Consider the following 17,987-nt stretch of genomic DNA (forward strand, 5'->3'; position numbering starts at 1 on the left):
TCACTTATTGATTGCCAGTTGAGGAAGAACTGGGCCAGAGAGACAGTGAACAGTAAATAAAAAAAAGGCGGGGCTGGAGAGATGGCTTAGCGGTTAAGCGCTTGCTTGTGAAGCCTAAGGACCCCGGTTCGAGGCTCGGTTCCCCAGGTCCCACGTTAGCCAGATGCACAAGGGGGCGCACGCGTCTGGAGTTTGTTTGCAGTGGCTGGAAGCCCTGGCGCGCCCATTCTCTCTCTCTCCCTCTGTCTGTCTTTCTCTCTGTCACTCTCAAATAAATAAATAAATAAATAATAAAGGCCAGGTAAGGGCTGGGGAAATAGCTTAGCGGTTAAGGTGTTTATCTGAGAAGCCTTAAGGACCTAGGTTCAATTCCCCCAGGCCCACATAAGCCAGATGCACAAGAGAACACATGCATCTGGATTTTGTTTGCAGTGGCTGGAGGCCCTGGCACACCCATTCTCTTATCTGCTTCTTTCTCTCTCTCAAGTAAGTACATACATACATACATACATACATACATATATATATATATATAATTTATTTATTTATTTATTTATTTGACAGAGAAAGAGGAAGCGAGAGAGAATGGGCATGCCAGGGCCTCCAGACACTGCAAATGAACTCCAGATGTGTGTGCCCCCTTGTACATCTGGCTAACATGGGTCCTGGGGAACCAAACCTGGATCCTCTGGCTTTGCAGACAAACACCTTAACTGCTAAGCCATCCCTCCAGCCCACCTGACCTTTTTAAAAAATATTTACTTGATGGGCTGGAGGAATGGCTTAGCGGTTAAGGTGCTTGCCTGTGAAGCCTAAGAACCCAGGTTCAAGTCCCCAGAACCCACATAAGCCAGACTCACAAGATCATGCATGCATACAAGGTGGCACATGTGTCTGGAATTCAGTTGCACTGTCTGGAGGCCCTGGTACACCAATTTTCTCAATCATGTTAAAATGTTACAAATTTTTTTTAAAAAAAATAGGTTGGATTGATGGCTTAGTGGTTAAGTGCTTGCCTGTGAAGCCTAAGGACCCCGATTCGAGGCTCAATCCCCCAGGACCCACATTAGCTAGATGCACAAGGGGGCACATGCATCTGGAGTTTATTTGCAGAGGCTGAAGGCTCTGGCACACCCATTCTCTATCTGCCTCTTTCTGTCACTTTCAAATAAATAAATAAAAATAAACAAAGGAATTTAAAAAAACAGGTCAGGTGATAGATGTGTGAAGAGGGGATTTACATAGGGTCTTGTGGCCACTCTTGGAGGTCACCAGAGGCCTCTGGCAAGGGTGGGGTTGTATGTGTGTTGATGTGAAGCCTGAAGGGCAAGGGCCTAAATGGAGAGAAGAATTGCAGGCAGAAACTGAAGGTTCTGAGCCTAGTGGTGATGTACGGTTTTAATCCCAGCACTGAGGAGGCAGAGGTAGGATCACTGTGTGTTTGGATTACATGGTGAATTCTAGGTCATCCTGGGCTAAAGCAAGACCCTACCTCCAAAAACAAAACAAAACAAAAAAATGAGCAGAGTAACAACTAGGAGGCCAGTGTGACCCCCGTGTAGTGACTAAAGGCAGGTAGCCATTAGGTGGGTCCTTGAGAATGTTGGGTCTGGGAGTCTGACTAGAGTGGGTGAGGAGAGTGAAGTGGGGGCAGGAGTTGGTAAGTGCTGATGAGAAAGTGCTAGGAAGGGGCAGTGGGGCCCGGTCACAGCAGTCTATATTGTTGATGCAACATATGGCCTATAAGCCTGAACACTTGTCGTATCTGCCCTGGAGGCCAGGATGCCTTCTAGCTTGTGAAAGCTCTGGAAATCTTACAGTAGAGACACTATTTGCTATCTATAGCGCTGTGATTACTATGCAGCCCACAGCTCCCTTGTGAATATACTACATAAATTATTTAAAAAAAAAAAAAACTTGATGGGGGACTGAAGAGATGGCTAAGCAGTTAAGGCACTTGCCTGCGAAGCCTGAGAACCCATGTTCACTCTCCAGATCCCACATAAGCCAGACGCACAAAGGTGAGGCAAGCACAAGGGCACAAGCATCAAGTTCAACTGTAATGGCTAAGCCCTGGCACGCCAATTCTCTCTTTAAAAAAAAGTTAATGAGGCTGGAAAGATGGTTCAGCAGTTAAGGCATATCCCTGCAAAGCCTAGTGACCTGGGTTCAGTTCCTCAGTATCTATGTAAAGCCAGATGCACAAGGTGGCACATGAATCCAGAGTTCGTTTGTAGCACCTGGAGGTCCAGAAGTACCCATTCTGTTTCTGCTTGGGAGGAAAAAACGTTGGGCATGGTGACACACCTTTAATTCTAGCATTGGAGGCAGGAGTTTCAAGCCAGCCTGGACTAGAGTGAGACCCTGCCTTAGAAACAACAAAACTAACCCAGTGTTGCAGTCCGGTCCACATTGCTAGTAGAAATCCCCAACCAATAGCTTCTGGGAAAAAGATTTGTTTGGCTTACAGGTTGGAGGGGATCCCCACGATGGCAGGGGAAAATGATGGCATGAGCAAAGGGTAGACGTCACCCCCTGGCCAACATAGTAAGGTAGACAATAGCAACAGGAGAGTGTGCCAAACACTGGCATGGGGAAACTGGCTATAACTCCCATAAGCCCGCCCCCAACAATACACCACCTCCAGGAGGCATTAATTCCCAAATCTCCATCAGCTGGGAACCTAGCATTCAGAGCACCCAAGTCTATGGGGAACACCTGACTCAAACCACCACACCCAGTTTCCTTAAAGCTTTGATCAGCTAAGCTTTCATCTGTGTGTACCTGGGAACGGTTCATGGAATTCACCATTTGTACGTTGAAAAGTTTACAGCTACTGTACAGACAGCAGTATGCGCCACATTGCCAGTGGACATCTTGGGGCATGTAGCCCCTTGTTTGTTTGCCCCGGTCCTGGTGGTGATTGTCTAAAATTCTAACCACAAGGCAGTGTTTGAATGCTTTCTCACAGGTTTCCAACGTTTGCTATCTGCTGTGTACTGATGAGACCCTGTGGCTCCCAAAAGACTATTACCTTAACATATCAGCCAACTTTAGATTTTTATTTTGGTTTGAAAAGCATATGATTTTTATAAATTTATTATGCAGTTCTGAGGCAGGACACATTTTAAGATGAATTAGGACAAGTAAGGAAGGTAGGTGGGTAACAACTATTTACATTTTATTTTATTTTATTTATTTTATTTATTTACATATTATTATTTTAGTGCCAGTGGAGGTAGAGTGAGGGTTTAGGGGATGGCTTAGGACATCCTGGGCCTGAGTTGGTCCCCATAGCTAGTCAGCACTAAAGCATCAAATAATTTCTGTTAGATATAAACGTGCAATTTTTACCATTTGTCCTGAGAGATACTGAAGCACAGATTCTCTTGACGAGCCTTATGGTCACCATAAAATGTTATCAGCAGTTTGTTTCCCTCATAACAGATATGCCACCATTGCACCAGTTAGAATATTTAGCCTGACTGGCCAGCTATAAATCTTACAGGGTCCAACTGCTGGTTAAGATCCTTAATGAGGGCTGAAGAGATGGCTTAGCGGTTAAGGTGCTTGTCTGCGAAACCTAAGGACCCATATTTGACTCTCCAGGTGCCACATAAGCCAGATGCACAAGGTGATGAAAGTATACAAAGTGGTACATGTGTCAGGAGTTTAATTGCAGTGGCTGGAGGCCCTGGTGTGACAAATCTCTTGCATTAAAAAATAATAATAGGGCTGGAGAGATGGCTTAGCGGTTAAGCGCTTGCCTGTGAAGCCTAAGGACCCCGGTTCGAGGCTCGGTTCCCCAGGTCCCATGTTAGCCAGATGCACAAGGGAGCGCACGCGTCTGGAGTTTGTTTGCAGAAGCTGGAAGCCCTGGCGCCCCATTCTCTCTCCCTCTATCTGTCTTTCTGTCTGTGTCTGTCGCTCTCAAATAAATAAAAATTAAAAAAATAATAATGATAATAAAATTTAAAAAGCCAGCGTGTTGGGCTTGCCTCAAAACAAACAAAAATTTTGAAAAGATCCTTGATGACTTGTCTCCTGCAGCAGGCTAGGCTGCATACTCTTTCAAGCATCGTAACGGTCACCAGGAGGCTTCCAGCTCAGCTCCAGCTTGGTCTTTGTGTCCTGCAGCCCAGCCCAGACATCCCACATTGAAATTTTTAAAATTTATTTAGGGGAGAGAGAGAGAGGGAGAAACGGCAGATAGAGTGAGAGTGAATGCCCACACCAGGACCTCTAGCCAATGCAAATGAACTCTAGATGCATGTGCCACTTTGTGCATCCGGCTTATGGAGGTGCTGGGGAATCAAACCTGTGTCCTGAGGCTTCATAGGCAAATACCTTAACTTCTGATCTATCTCCCCAGCCCTGAATTCTTTTTTTTTTTTTTTACAATTTATTATTTTCAATCAGAGAGAATAGGCATTCCAGGGCCTTCAGCCTCTGCAAACCCATTTTCTGCATCCAGCTTTACACGGGTACTGGAGAATTGAACCCGAGTCCTTTGGCTTTGCCAGCAAGTGCCTTAACTGCTAAGCCCTCTCTCTAGCCCCCACACAGAATTCTGAAGCAGCTGGGTCCGAGGATGTTCAGCAGTCTGAGCCACTTCTTTGTGCTGGTACACCAAGCGCCGCTCCCTTTGGCAGGGGGTAGAGGGGAGGAACATAGGTAGGCCTAGGAACCAGACTCCCTGACCTGACAGCCTGCTTCTGGCACTTAGTAGCTGTAGGACCTTGAGCAGATTGCTTTTGTGGATTTTTTGTTTTTTCATAAGATGGGGATACTGTACTTTTTAGGGATATTGTAAGGATTGAATGGATATGAGACATGCTCAGAACAGAGGCCACGTATAGGAAATGCTGTACAAATTAAAATTGCTGCTGCTGTTTTACTGCTTTCTTTCCCTGGAGTCTCTTACCTCCTCAAGAAGTCTTCATATCCAGCTGAGCAAGTGACCTTCCTCAGACGTCATGTTAACCATGTTACCTTGAAGGTCTTCACGCATTTGTCTCTCTTGGCTTGTCATCTTACGGACAAGACCACATATTCGCTGCTGTCATCCATCTTCCACTGCTAAGTGCAGGTTAAGAGGTGCAACTCTGTGCTCAGTCCAAACCCCACACTGTGTTTCCTTCTTTGCTGCATAAAAGCCAGAATGAGCCAGGCGTGGTGGCGCACACCTTTAATCCCAGCACTCGGGAGGCAGAGGTAGGAGGATCGCTGTAAATTCGAGGCCACCCTGAGACTACATTAGTGAATTCCAGGTCAGCCTGGACTAGAGTGAAACCCTACCTCGGGGAAAAAAAAAAAGGCCAGAATGAAATGGAGAGCTTCCACCACACATACCTTCAGAATTTGAAATCAGCTGCCTTGGGGGTTGTAGTAGACAGCCTCACACATCCAACAAGTTTTATGGGAGGAAGGGATTTATTTCAAGCTTACAGATCCAAGGGAAGTTCCATCAATGGTGGAAGAAACTGGTTCCTATTCATAAATCCAAGCAGAGAGAGAAACCACCACCAGCCAGCAAATGCCAAAAAGCAGCAAGCAGGACCCCCAAGCCCAGACCTGTCTGCATACCTTTGGGCTGGAATTCAGATCCACCCCCAGTGACATGGCCCCTGTAGCTGGAGTCTGCCTATGAGGGGCTGCAAGCTCAGTAAGACCCCTGAGTCTGTAGGGCCATACCTTTACACTGCCACGGGTGAAGTAGCTCTCTAGGTGTGTGCTCTTAAAGTTGGCAATGACCAGTAACAATCTTAGTCTTCAGGCTGTGGGAATATCAGTGGGGCTAGTGTCCAAAGGGAAATCATTTGGTGGCAAAATCAGTCTTTCTTGTTACCTTCAAAACTTTCTTGAGCCTCTTGGACAAAGGCATGACCCTCTGCAGTTGGACTGGCAGGGCATCTGCATTGTGTTTTAAACTTGGAACACTAAATGGGGTTACCCAGGCATAGTGTAGTTACACTAGTCTGTCCAGTATTTGAAGTCTCTTCAGTACCATGCATGACCCTGCCCTGCCCAGCAGGTGGTGCTAGCACTGTTCTGTAGGTGAGAAATTACTCTTGGTTTATAGACAATGGTGCTAGGCTTTTATTTTATTATTTATTATTAAATTATATTTATTGAGGGAAGTACAGAGCCAAGGAAAGACACCCACATGGCTAGAGATCCCATGTGGAGGGCCTGGAAAGAAAGTATGGAAAGAAAAGAGGAAAGGTCAAGGAGCTCCTTCTGTGTGGAGCGCTGGAAGGGAGTAAAGGAGCTCATGTGGAGAGTAAGAGCTAGGGGCCCTCCCTGCTGGGCCTAGCCAGCCCAGGCCCAGCTGAGGGAAAAGCTCACCCATAGCTGGAAGTTCCCAAATGGTCAGAGAGCCTGCCCTCCCCTTGCAAAGGCATTTAGAGACTTGTAGTGGTAGGCTGTCATTTGAGTCAGGTAAACCAGAGGGAAAGCAGGTTTGTTAGAGCTAGGGGCTGTCTCAGGAAGAGGTTAATTCTGACACCAAGTTCCCGAGGATGAACTTAACCAACCACAATGTTTAAATCCTATGAAAGCCCTCCCTCCCAGGAGGGGTCCTGGTTGTTTATGGAGAACTAGGTCTAGGGAACTAGGCAAGAGGTAAGTCAGATCATCTTTAATTTCTAGCAAGTGCAAACTTTCCTGCCCCTTTTACCTTCAGGAGTCCAGTTACCCTAACTGTACCCTCCTTTCATGAGAAGTCACTCTAACTGCTGTTAGAGAACAGGGGATGATGATATCAGATTTTGAACTACTTCTAGCTGAATGGGGCTGTAAAAATATGGTAGTTAGAGAGTCTCCCCCAGAGAGGGGAACTATTCTAAAGGACCCTGAAAGTGTATTGATGGAGTGCAGGAAGATAGTTTTGGAAGAAAATGTTGGGGAGAAAGACTAAAAGTAAGGAGTGAGCACATAGCAAACTGGTCTCCTCAGGGTTCTCTTCTTGTGGACTTTTAGGCATTGGGGAGCATTTGAGGGAACCCAGGTAGATGGAGTTGGATTGTCTCAGGACCATATGAGCTGGCTGAGATTTTCTTCCAGAACTGTTCATTGAATGGCACAGTTGTGTCTGACATGGCCTGAATCTGTTTCTGTATGGCTTATAAAACAGACAAGATATTAGCAGAGTTATCAAGAATATATACACAACATTTAACCTTGACAATGGTGAATGTACCATATTTTGCATTAGTCTTCCAGAGTGTACTTTTTTAAATTTGTCCTGGGGATAGCCAGAGCCAGATTGGTACCATAGAGCCATTGGGTGCCATTAAGACCTATACAAGTATATTTTTGGCCCTAGAGCTTAATGATGTCCTGGCACCAGTTAGAAGGGACTCCATTGTTTCCAGTATAAGGAAGTCTTAAATCAAGCAACCCTTGGTCAGCCATCCATATCTATTTTATGTTTGAAAAGAACCCTTTTGACATTTATGGTTGTTTTTCTTTATTATAGAATCAGAACTATTAGAGAGGGAGCCAACATGTCTTAAGGCCTTGTTTTTTTCCTCTCATGGAAAGCTGCTGATACTTAATAAGCCATTCACATAATATTTGAGGTATCCCTTTATCTTTGGTTATACATTTTTCTCTGAGTGTTTAAGACCAAGCAGACAGCCAGAATTTAACTAAGGATTAGTTTTGGATGTCACTGATGGCTCTCCAGAGGAGACTTTCGGGACCTAGAAGTAGCCCTATAGCTTCTCCGATACTGGTGTTATCTGTTAGGATGAGTCAGGGCCGTGCTGGCCAAGTAGTTTTCCCTTTAGTAGGCCTGGAGGACTGATTTCCCCTCAGTTGTGACTCTCCTGTTTCAGACTGTACACTGATTTTGTTTTTGGGTCTCCAGATCTTCCCTGCTCAGGAAGACAGGTGACCTACCAGGGGGCCAGTGTAGAAGTGTCCTATCATCTCCAGTGGCCTCATGACCTGGGAGCACAGGCCAAAATACTGGCTTTTGGGAGCTAGGATTTTAAGCCATTTGACTTCAGATACCAAGCAGATACCCCATCAGCACAGCTCTCTGGTGCTTAAGTCATGGTCAGTGCAAGCTCTGGAGTTGGAAGCCCAGGCTTGAGTCCCAGCTCGTCAGCTCTCTACAATATATGTTTCAGTTTCTGCCTTTGAAACCAAGTCGGTGGTTTCTACCTGACAGGGCTGTTGAAGGCCGCATGCACTAACAGTGCAGTGAGCACAGAGACCCTCAGTAACTATGGCTACTATTTCTTTCTCTATGCTGGCTGCCAGTGAGGGATTGTGGTGGCACTTGATGCTTGACACATGTAGTTAGGTTTGGCCTAACTGCTTTCTTTATCCATAAACCTAACATTAAGGCTTTGGGAACCCAAAATCGCTGGAACATAATCTTGGCAGGGAGTCAGGATGCTGGAGTTCTGATAGGTGTATCACACACAGAGGGTGAGGCTATACCTGGTTTGAAACTAGGTGACTCTGGGGGAAGGTGACAGGAGCATTTATAAGTAAATTCATTAGACAGAGGAATGGAGTCGTGTTGGCTGGGAGGAGAAAGGATCACTGCAGTCAGTGGCCTGTGGTTCAGCATGGAGGGGCAGATGGCAGGCTTGGGGAAGTGGTAGATCCTCCTGCCCGAAGGTTTTCAAGGCTTAGAACACACTTTTAGCTGACATGTTGAAGGGTTTTTATAAATTAATTTATATAAATTATAACAGGTTATTCTTTTTTATCCCCTTGCCCACAGCTCCCCTTACCATGGAGCCCCCCTCTGTGAGGTTATGGTATTCACTGTGGAGTCATGAAGACCTGTCAGTCCCTTCCCTATGGGGCAGTGGGAGGACCGAACCTCAGGGTATTCCTACTCACTCTCAATGTTCCCTGAGCCATGGCAGGCTTGTTGGCAGTCTGATTTAGTGTTGAGTTCTCCATAGCCTCTAGACTTCTGTTTTGATAGGTTTGATTGATCGCCATGTTTGTCGCCATCAACCTGGGCTATTATAAACTATCCATTTATTCTTTTGCATATATACATGTTTGTGTGTACATGTATGTGTCCATGCATGTATGTGGAGGCAAAAGGCTGAAGTGCATGTGGAAGTGTCTTCCTCATTCGCTCTCCACCTTATTCTGAGATGGTCACTCCCTGGGCCTAGAGCTGATCAAGTCAGCTCCCTACCTAGACAGAGAGCCACAAGGACTCCTTGTCTCTGCTTCCTTAGTGCTGGATTACAGACCCCACAATGCCCAGCATTTAAAAAGAATATTTGGCAGAGAGAATAGTATGGGTAACCAGGGCCGCCTCCTGTGGCAGACGAACTCCAGATGCAGGCTCCACTGGCTTTACATGGGTACTGGGTGATTGAGCCCAGGCTGTCAGGCTTGACAGACAAACCCCTTAACCACAGAGCCATCTCTCCAACCCCATGCCAAGCATTTTATATGGGTTTTGGAGATCCAAACTCACGTCCTCATGCTTGTGAGGCAAACACTTTACTTACTGAACCATTCCTCTGGACTCTGAATTATTCATTTAAAATATCTAAACCTACTTGTACAATTCAAAGAGTAGGAACATCCTTGTGTCCACCCGCAGCTCATGAAGGGGCATTGGGGCCCTTGGTGTGCCTTCCCTGAATGCGACTCAACCCCTTCTTGCAGAGCAATCACTGCTGTGAAGTTGCTGTGGGCACTTGCTTTGTCTTTCAGGATCATTTTACTATGCTCTTTGCTGTTTTCTTTTAAACTTCATTTGAGAGAGAAAGAGGCAGAGAGAGGGAGAGAGAATGGGCGTGCCAGAGCTTCCAGGCACTGCAAATAAACTCCAGATGCATGTGCCCCCTTGTGCATCTGGCTTATGTGGGTCTTGGGCAATCGAACCAAGGTCCTTTGGCTTTGCAGACAAACGCCTTAACTGCTAAACTATCCTGCCTGCCCCTCTTTGCGGTTTTCTTGAACTTCATATAAATAAAATCAGTCTTCTTTTATACTTTTTTTTTTGGAGGTAGAGTCTCACTCTAGCCCAGGCTGACCTGGAACTCACTCTGTGGTCCCAAGCTGGCCTTGAATTCACAGTAATCCGATCTTTGCCTCCTGAATGTTGAAATTAAAGCCATGACCAGCCTATTTATTTTTTTTTTATTGAGAATTTTAATATAGGGACATTCTGTAATTTGATCATAAATCCCTCCTATTGTCCTCATTAGTCTCCCTTCCCATATCCCAATTCCAGTGAACACCTTCCTCTTAAAAAAATAAATGCTGGGTTGAAGGGATGGCTTAGTGGTTAAGGTGTTTGCCTGCAAAGCCTAAGGACCCTGGTTCAATTCTCCAGGTCCCATGTAAGCCAGATGCACAAGGGGGCACAGGGGGCACATGTGTCTGGAGTTCGTTTGCAGTGGCTGGAGGACCTGGTGTGCCCATTCTCTCTCCCCTGCCCCCACTCCTCTGTCTCTAATAAAAAATGTTTTTAAATGCTGGGCATAGTGGTGCAGACCTTTCATCCTAGTACTTGGGAAGCAGAGGGAGGAGGATCACCGAGCTTCAGACCAACCTGAGACAACATAGTGAATTCCAGTTCAGCCTGGGCTAGAGTGAGACCCTACCTCAGGAGGAAAAACAAAACAAAACTTATTTACAGAGTGTGTGTCAAAGCCTCTTTCCACTGCATAAGAACTCCAGATGCACGTGCCACTTTGTGCAGCTAGCATTAGTGCATACTGGGGAATTGAAGCAGGCCAGCAGGCTTTACAAGCAAGCACCTTTAACAGCAGCCAGAAGCCCTTCCACTTGTCATGGAGCTCCTCTTTTATTTTGATGTCTTATTTTTTCTCTACCATCTGTGTCAAGGTGCTAATGGGCTCTGGAGACAACCTCCACTGTGAGGCCATGAAGGCCCCAGTTCCTTCATGTCCCTGAGCCTTGGAGGGCAAGATAGATGTTACAGGTAGCACTGAACTCCCAAGAGCCTCTTGTTATCAGCACTTTGATGAGTTTCGACACACCCCAGTATCCACCGCCATCTCCAAAAAGGAACTTCTCTGGTGAGTGGAGAGAGTAGCAGCACAGTTGTGTGTAAGACGGATACCTCAAGGACAGAGTAGGGACCAGCCAAGGCTCGGGGTGTGAGGTCAGTTTCCCAGATTCACCCGGCCAGGTTGCTAGACTAGTGTGCCTGGGAGAAGCTTCTGGGGAGACCCGAGAATTGTCAAGGTGATGAGAAGTGACCCTTGACAGCTCAGCACTGGCAGCACATCTGACTCTCCTGCCAAGGCTCGGGGCATATGTGGAGATGGAGGGAAACAATGAAGGCTTTGCACAGCAGCCCTTTGCCTATAGCATGCTTCTGGGCTGGGCCTCATCTTCTCCCTCTGATGTGCAGCATTCCTTTGATTTGTGATTCTGTCTGAGCATGTTTTCACACTGAAGTGTTTTCTCAAGGCGGGATTTGCATTTGCTTTAGCCTGAAACCCAGGGATCAAACTGGGAAGATGGCTTAGGAGGTAAGTAGTGACCTGAGTTTGATCTCCAGAACTCACAGGAAAGCTGGGTATAGTGGACACTTCTGTAATCCCCATATGGTATAGAGGTGGAGACAGGCAGGCAGTAGGCCAGGCCTGGTCTACCTGAATTGGTGAGATCCAGATTCAGCAAGGGACCCTGTCTTGAAAAGTAAGGTGGAGGGTAAGGAAGACAGTCAACATGGACCTCTGGCTTTCATGTAACCCCCCCACACACACACACACGCAAACACGCATGCACAACACTCAGGGGGAAGAAAAAGGTTGGGAATCACTTTAAAGTACATTAGAATAAAATTTTCCATATTGAACCTTTGAGGGCTTCCCTTTTCTCCTCTGCCCCTCACAATAAGAATTTGGATGGCACACAACCACTGCAATCCTTATTGTCAGGACAGAGTTTTCTAAGATGCTCAGCACCAAAATAAAGACAGACATTATTCCTAGCTGACCTTTTGGTGCCCTGTTTGATCTTCCTCTCACCTTTCCCCAAGGACTGGGCCCTCTGAGCTTCTTAGAGAATCTGCACCTAGGCTTCATTTGCAGGCCCAGCACTTGTCCAAGCAGAATTCCTCCAGGATTCTGTAGACATTCTTAAAATAGAAGCTGGTTTTGCTTCCCAGAGTTTTTGCTTCTATTTTTGTTCTATCTGTAACTTTTTTTTTCTCTCATATTAGTTCAACAGTGACTTAAGCATATTTTTTTGAGGGAAGCCCAACAGACTGGTTTTTTTTTTTTTTTTTTTATTTGACAGAGGGAGAGAGGAGAGAGAATGGGCATGCCAGGGCCGCCACAGTGCAAAGGAACTCCAGACACATGCACCACCATGTGTATCTGGCTAACGTGGGTCCTGGGGAATAGAATCTGGGTCCTTGGCTTTTTAGGCAAAATGCCTTAACCGCTAAGCCATCTCTCCAGCCCCAGACTGGTCTTTTATGAGAGAGTATGCAAATTAGTGAGTTAGGGCATCCAGCCACTGTAATTGAGCTCTAGGCTCACGTGCCACCTTGTGCACATGTGTGACCTTGTACATGAATCACCTTGTGTGTCTTGCTTACGTGGGATCTGGGGAGCAGAACATGAGTCCTTAGGTTTCACAGGCAAGTGCCTTAACTGCTAAGCACATTTAAAAAGTATGTATAATTTGGCATTTCAGTTGTTTACTTCCAAGGATTGATCCATTATCTTCTGTTAGCCTTATACATGCAATAGTCTTGCAGGAAGGCCTGGATAAGAGCTAGGAGTGAAGCAGTCAGCTCTGGCTTATCTGCTTCCCTTTCTTTACAACAGAGCACTGTGGAGGTAACTTGCTCTCAGTGTAGACGGCAGGTTTGAGGCAGGGATGGGGATAGGCAGGGGATCCCGTTGGCTCTTACAAAGCTGTGGCCCAGACACTGGGAAAGAAATGCTTCTGGAGCATGAGCAGCTCTGCTCTCTGCCGCAAGCAGCAGAGCTGTCTTTGCAGGTCTGGCCCAGCCTGTGACAGGGCTGGGGCCTGCTCACTCCAGGAGCAGGTAACCAGAAGTGAGGAGAGGATATGGCCTTCACTGCAAAATTCAGGTGAAGGGCTGGTGAGATGGCTTAGCTAGTAAGGCACTTGTGTACAAAGCCAAAGGACCTAGGTGGTGCATGCATCTGCAGCTTGTTTGCGAAAGCTAGAGGCCCTAGTGCATCCATTCTCTCTCCCTCTCTCTGCCTCTATCTCTCAAATAAATTAGTTTTTGAAATTCAGAAAAGCTGGGCATGGTGGCGCACGCCTTTAATCCCAAGACTCGTGAGACAGAGGTAGGAGGATTGCCAAGTTCGAGGCCACCCTGAGACTACATAGTGAATTCCAGGTCAGCCTGAGCTAGATTAAGACCCTACCTCAAAAAACAAAAACAAAAAACAATAACAAAACAAAACAGCAGCAGCAGCAGGGCGGGGTGGCACATGCCTTTAATCCCAGCACTTGGGAGGCAGAGGTAGGTGGATTGCTGTGAGTTCAAGGCCACCCTGAGACTACACAGTGAATTTCAAGCTGGCCAGGGCTAGAGTAAGACCCTACTTCGAAAAACCAAAATAAATTAATAAATTCAGATGAGGCTTTGATATCTAGGAAAATGAAAGCTTCGATAATTCAAGCACAGGGAACCAAACGTTAGTGCTGGTCATGTTTTCTACACTTGTTTCAGTGCACAGCACCCTTAATACAGATAGATTGACAGAGCACAAGAGCAATTTAAATATTGAGCAGCATTTTCCAGCAAGAATCATGTACGTACATACCTGAAAGTAAGGGAGCAGCCATCTATCTCATTGTCACAGGAATGTCACCAAAAGGAATGGGGAATTGTATGATTATACAGCACAAAGTATTTGCCATATTCAAAGACAGAAATATGACGGGAAAATTCACTAAAACATCATTTTCTCATACAGAAATATGGAAGAAGCCAGTAGCCAAACAGTAGGAACTTTCTAAGCATGTTGATCCCTGATTTGGGAGCATTCTACAGACAAGGAGGGAAAGAAATAAAGAATAGATAAGATGTGAAAGGCAATTTGTTAAGTGCAAGCAGCTATCAAGATGTATCACTTCTGATCAAGGAGATCCACTTTAAGAAAATAATGCTTTTGGCCTCTGCTCAGATAGGCAGAGATCTAAGTGATCTGGGGAGGAACAGCCCCCACCACCACAATCTCAGAGCCTAGCAGTCAGAAGGGATGTGGCTTTTGACCCAGCAGTTCCGTGAAAACAGTACACAAAGCAGTCCATGCTTACATAATTGTGCTCAACACTTGTTACCTATAATAGGCCTAGCGTCCTTCAAAAGCTAGAAAAGTTAGAGAGTATAACTATAAAAAATGATAGGAGCTGGCTCAGGGATTAAAGGTACTCACTTTACAAACCTGCCCTCCAGAGTTCAAATCCCGAGCAGCCATGTAAAACTGGACATAGCTGGGTGTGGTGGCGCATGCCTTTAATCCCAGTACTTGGGGGGCAGAGGTGGGAGGATCACTGAGTTTGAGGCCACCCTGAGACTACATAGTGAATTCCAGGTCAGCCTGGGCTATAGTGAGACTCTACCTCGAAAAACAAAAAAACTGGACATAAAATGTCAAATGTGCCTGTAATCCCAAAGTACCTATGACGATGGGGGGTGGAGTCAGGAGCATCCCAAAGCCCATGGGCCAGTTAGACTGGACTTCCCAGAGGCAAAAACAAGATAGCTTTTGTCTCAAAAAAAAAAAAGTGGAGGACCAACACACCAAGGCTGGCCTCTGATTGCTATTGCCATGAGTTCGAGGCTACTTGAGACTACATATGAACTTCAGGTCAGCCTGAGCTAGAGCAAGACCCTACCTCAAAAAAACTATAAAAAGGAAAAAGTTCCAAAATGACTCTACTTGGCTTCTGTGATTAACATTCAAAGCATCAGTGCTATTCTGAGGTCCTCTAAGGCGGATAAGCTGATGTGACTTGGTTCAGAGCCCTACTTCTGAGAGCAAGGTAGCCTGGCTTTTCTAACCAGCTATACAGATTCCGCACTCCAAACCTGCAGAATATATCCTCTGCCCTCCTTCTCTCTCGCTAGCCTGGCCAAAGCTAGAAGGCAGGCCCAGAGGTGAGAAGTTACTTCACTTCATAGACATATCTGAGGAGATGGCTCAACAGATAAAGGCACTTGCTTACAGATCCTGACAGCCTAGGTTCAGTTTTCCAGTACTCACTTAAAGCCGGACGCACAAGGTGGCGCACGTGTCTGGAGTTTATTTGCAGTGGCAGGAGACCCTTGTAGGCCAGTCTCACTCTTTCTCCTCGCATACTTTTTTTTAATGGGTGGGTCTTCTGCCTCCATGTTGTGCTTCCTTCTCTAGAAAAAACCCGAAAGTTGCAGTTCCCCCGACCCTTCTTCATATTGGCCTGTAAATTTGTCCTCATGTCAAAACTAAAAAAAATTCGAAAAAAAATACAAAAACTAGTTGACCTTCAATTTGGGATAGGAGGAAGAGAAATTCTAGGTTGTGGTCATTGACATACAGTTAACACTGGCTAACATTTACACAGTGGGGAAGGGTCATTTGCCTCATTTTATAGAGGGGAAAGCTGAGGTTCGGCAGCTCAATTTCATCTGGCCAGTCAGAAGCAGAGGTGCTCAAATAGCCTGAGTTTGGAGCCCGTGTATTTGATCATATCCTGAAGGCAGGACAGATCCAGCAGGCCAGAGCAGAGGCTGGGGAGGGTTCTATAGTATGAAGACTGCTAGTCTGACCACATTCTCTGTGTACTAGCTGTCTGAGCCCAACCCTTACCAGAGACCCAGAAGTGTGTTTAAAGCCAAGTCCTATCTTCCCCAGATTCTGCTCCCTCTACACCTTCTCCTCCAAGCCTGGATCTGTAGGACAGACTGGAAAGTTTCCTGCTGAATCAGATGAGAGGCCAAGTCAAACCCAGGCCAACAGGGAATAACAACTAGCGTGGACCCATCTGGTGGCTGTGCCCATGTGGCAGGCAGTGACAGCTAACTGGCTGTTTCACGCTGCCAGATGAGGAATGGAGGCTGGTGACAGGCAATGTGGCCTGGAATCTGTATCCTTCAGTGGAGGGATGATAGGTGCAGCAAGGGACTGAGACATCAACTCGGAGTCATGCTTTTTTCTCTGGGCTCCCCTCCTCCATGAGGGCAGTCACGCGGGGGCTTGGAGAATGCCCTCATCGGAACTTGGGTCTGAAGGAAGGTGAGAAGCCAGCCTCATGGATGAGAAGCTCATGGTAGGTCTCACACTCCCAGCCCATGCTTTTGTTGGGGAGAGGGGTAGTTGTTTTGAGGTAGGGTTGCACTCTCCAGTCCAGGCTGATCTGGAATTCACTAATGAAGTCTTAGGGTGGCCTTGAACTCAGAGCACTTCTACCTCTCCCTCCCCAGTGTTGGGATTAAAGACATGTGCCACCACACCTGTGTTTTACTTTTGTTTTTAGTATTAGAGTCAGACAGAGAATGGGCCCACTAGAGCCTCTAGCCACTGCAAACAAACTACAGACACATGTGCCACCTTGTGCATCTGGCTTTACATGGGTGTTGGGGAATCAAACCTAGGTCCTTTGACTTTGCAGAAAAGCACCTTAACCACTAAGCCATCTCTCCAGCCCTATTTTTTTTTAAGTTATTATTTGCTTGGAGAAAGACAGAATGAGGAAACTACCAGGACCTCTTGCTGTTGCAAATGTACTCCAGGTGCATATGCTACTTTGCATCTGTCTGGGGAAGCAAACCTGGCCAGCAGGCTTTGCAAGCATGCATATTTAACTGCTGAGCCATCCCCCCAGCCACTGCTGTTGTTCTTTGGCTCTCTCACATTCTGACCTGCCCCTACCTACCTCTGCTTATGTTTCTCCCTTGCTTTAAGGCTACCTTTTCTTGCTGAGAAGCAAGATCTCCCAGATCAATCTGAGACACAGTAACACCAGGGCATAGCATGTATTAGGTACTGTCATAAGTTGCTTAATGAGTTAGTTCTCGAACAGCATCATTAAGTGATTTCATGGCCGTGAGAATGCCATAGGATGCACTGACACCTCGATGGGCAGCTCAATTTGACCTCAATGGAATCTAGACGTGAGAGGCCTGGATAGTGACCATTTCAGTTATTTTTATTTTTAATTTTAAAATATATTTGAGAGGGAGAGAACGGGCACACAGGGGCCTCTAGCCACGCAAATGAACTCCAGACGCATGCAACCCCTTGTGCTTCTGGTTTGAGAGTCCTGGGGAACTGAACCAAGGTCCTTTGGCTTTGCAGGCAACTGCCTTAACTGCTAAGCCATCTCTTCAACCCCATAGTTTTATAAGCAAGAGTACACTCTGAAATGAGCAATATAATATAGAAAATCTAGGGCTGGGTTCCCTATGATAGCTCAGTTGGTAGAGTGGAGGACTGTGGTGGATCATTGGAAAATATAGTGCGGGGATGTGGCGCAGTTGGCAGAGTGCTTGTCTGGCATGCACACGGCTCTTGGTTCAGTCAGTACCGTATCCTGTCATGTGGCAAGTGAAGACAGGAGGATCATAGAAGTTCAAGAACATCCACTACATAGTGAGTTCAAAGCCATCCTGGAAAGAATAGTTTCAGATAGAAACGAGGGCTGGGCTGGAGAGGTGGTTCAGTGGTTAAGGGGCTTACTTGCACAACTTGATGGCCCAGGTTTGATTTTCTAATACCCACGTAAAACCAGAGGCACAAAGTGGTGTTGAGTTCATTTGCAGCACCAAGAGGCCCTGGCACATCCATTCTCTTCCCCCTTCTCTCCTTGAAAATGTTAAAAAAAAAAAAAAAAAAAAAAAGAAAAGAAAAAAAAAAGACAGGGCTAGAGACATGGTTCAGTGGGTAAAGGCCCTTGCTTACAAAGCCTGACTGTCCTGGTTCAGTTCTCTAGTACCCATATAAAGCCAAAGGCCTGTGTCTGGAGTTTGGTTGCAGTGGCAGAAG

This window comes from Jaculus jaculus, chromosome 1, assembly GCF_020740685.1.
Source record: "Jaculus jaculus isolate mJacJac1 chromosome 1, mJacJac1.mat.Y.cur, whole genome shotgun sequence".
Classification (NCBI taxonomy): domain Eukaryota; kingdom Metazoa; phylum Chordata; class Mammalia; order Rodentia; family Dipodidae; genus Jaculus; species Jaculus jaculus.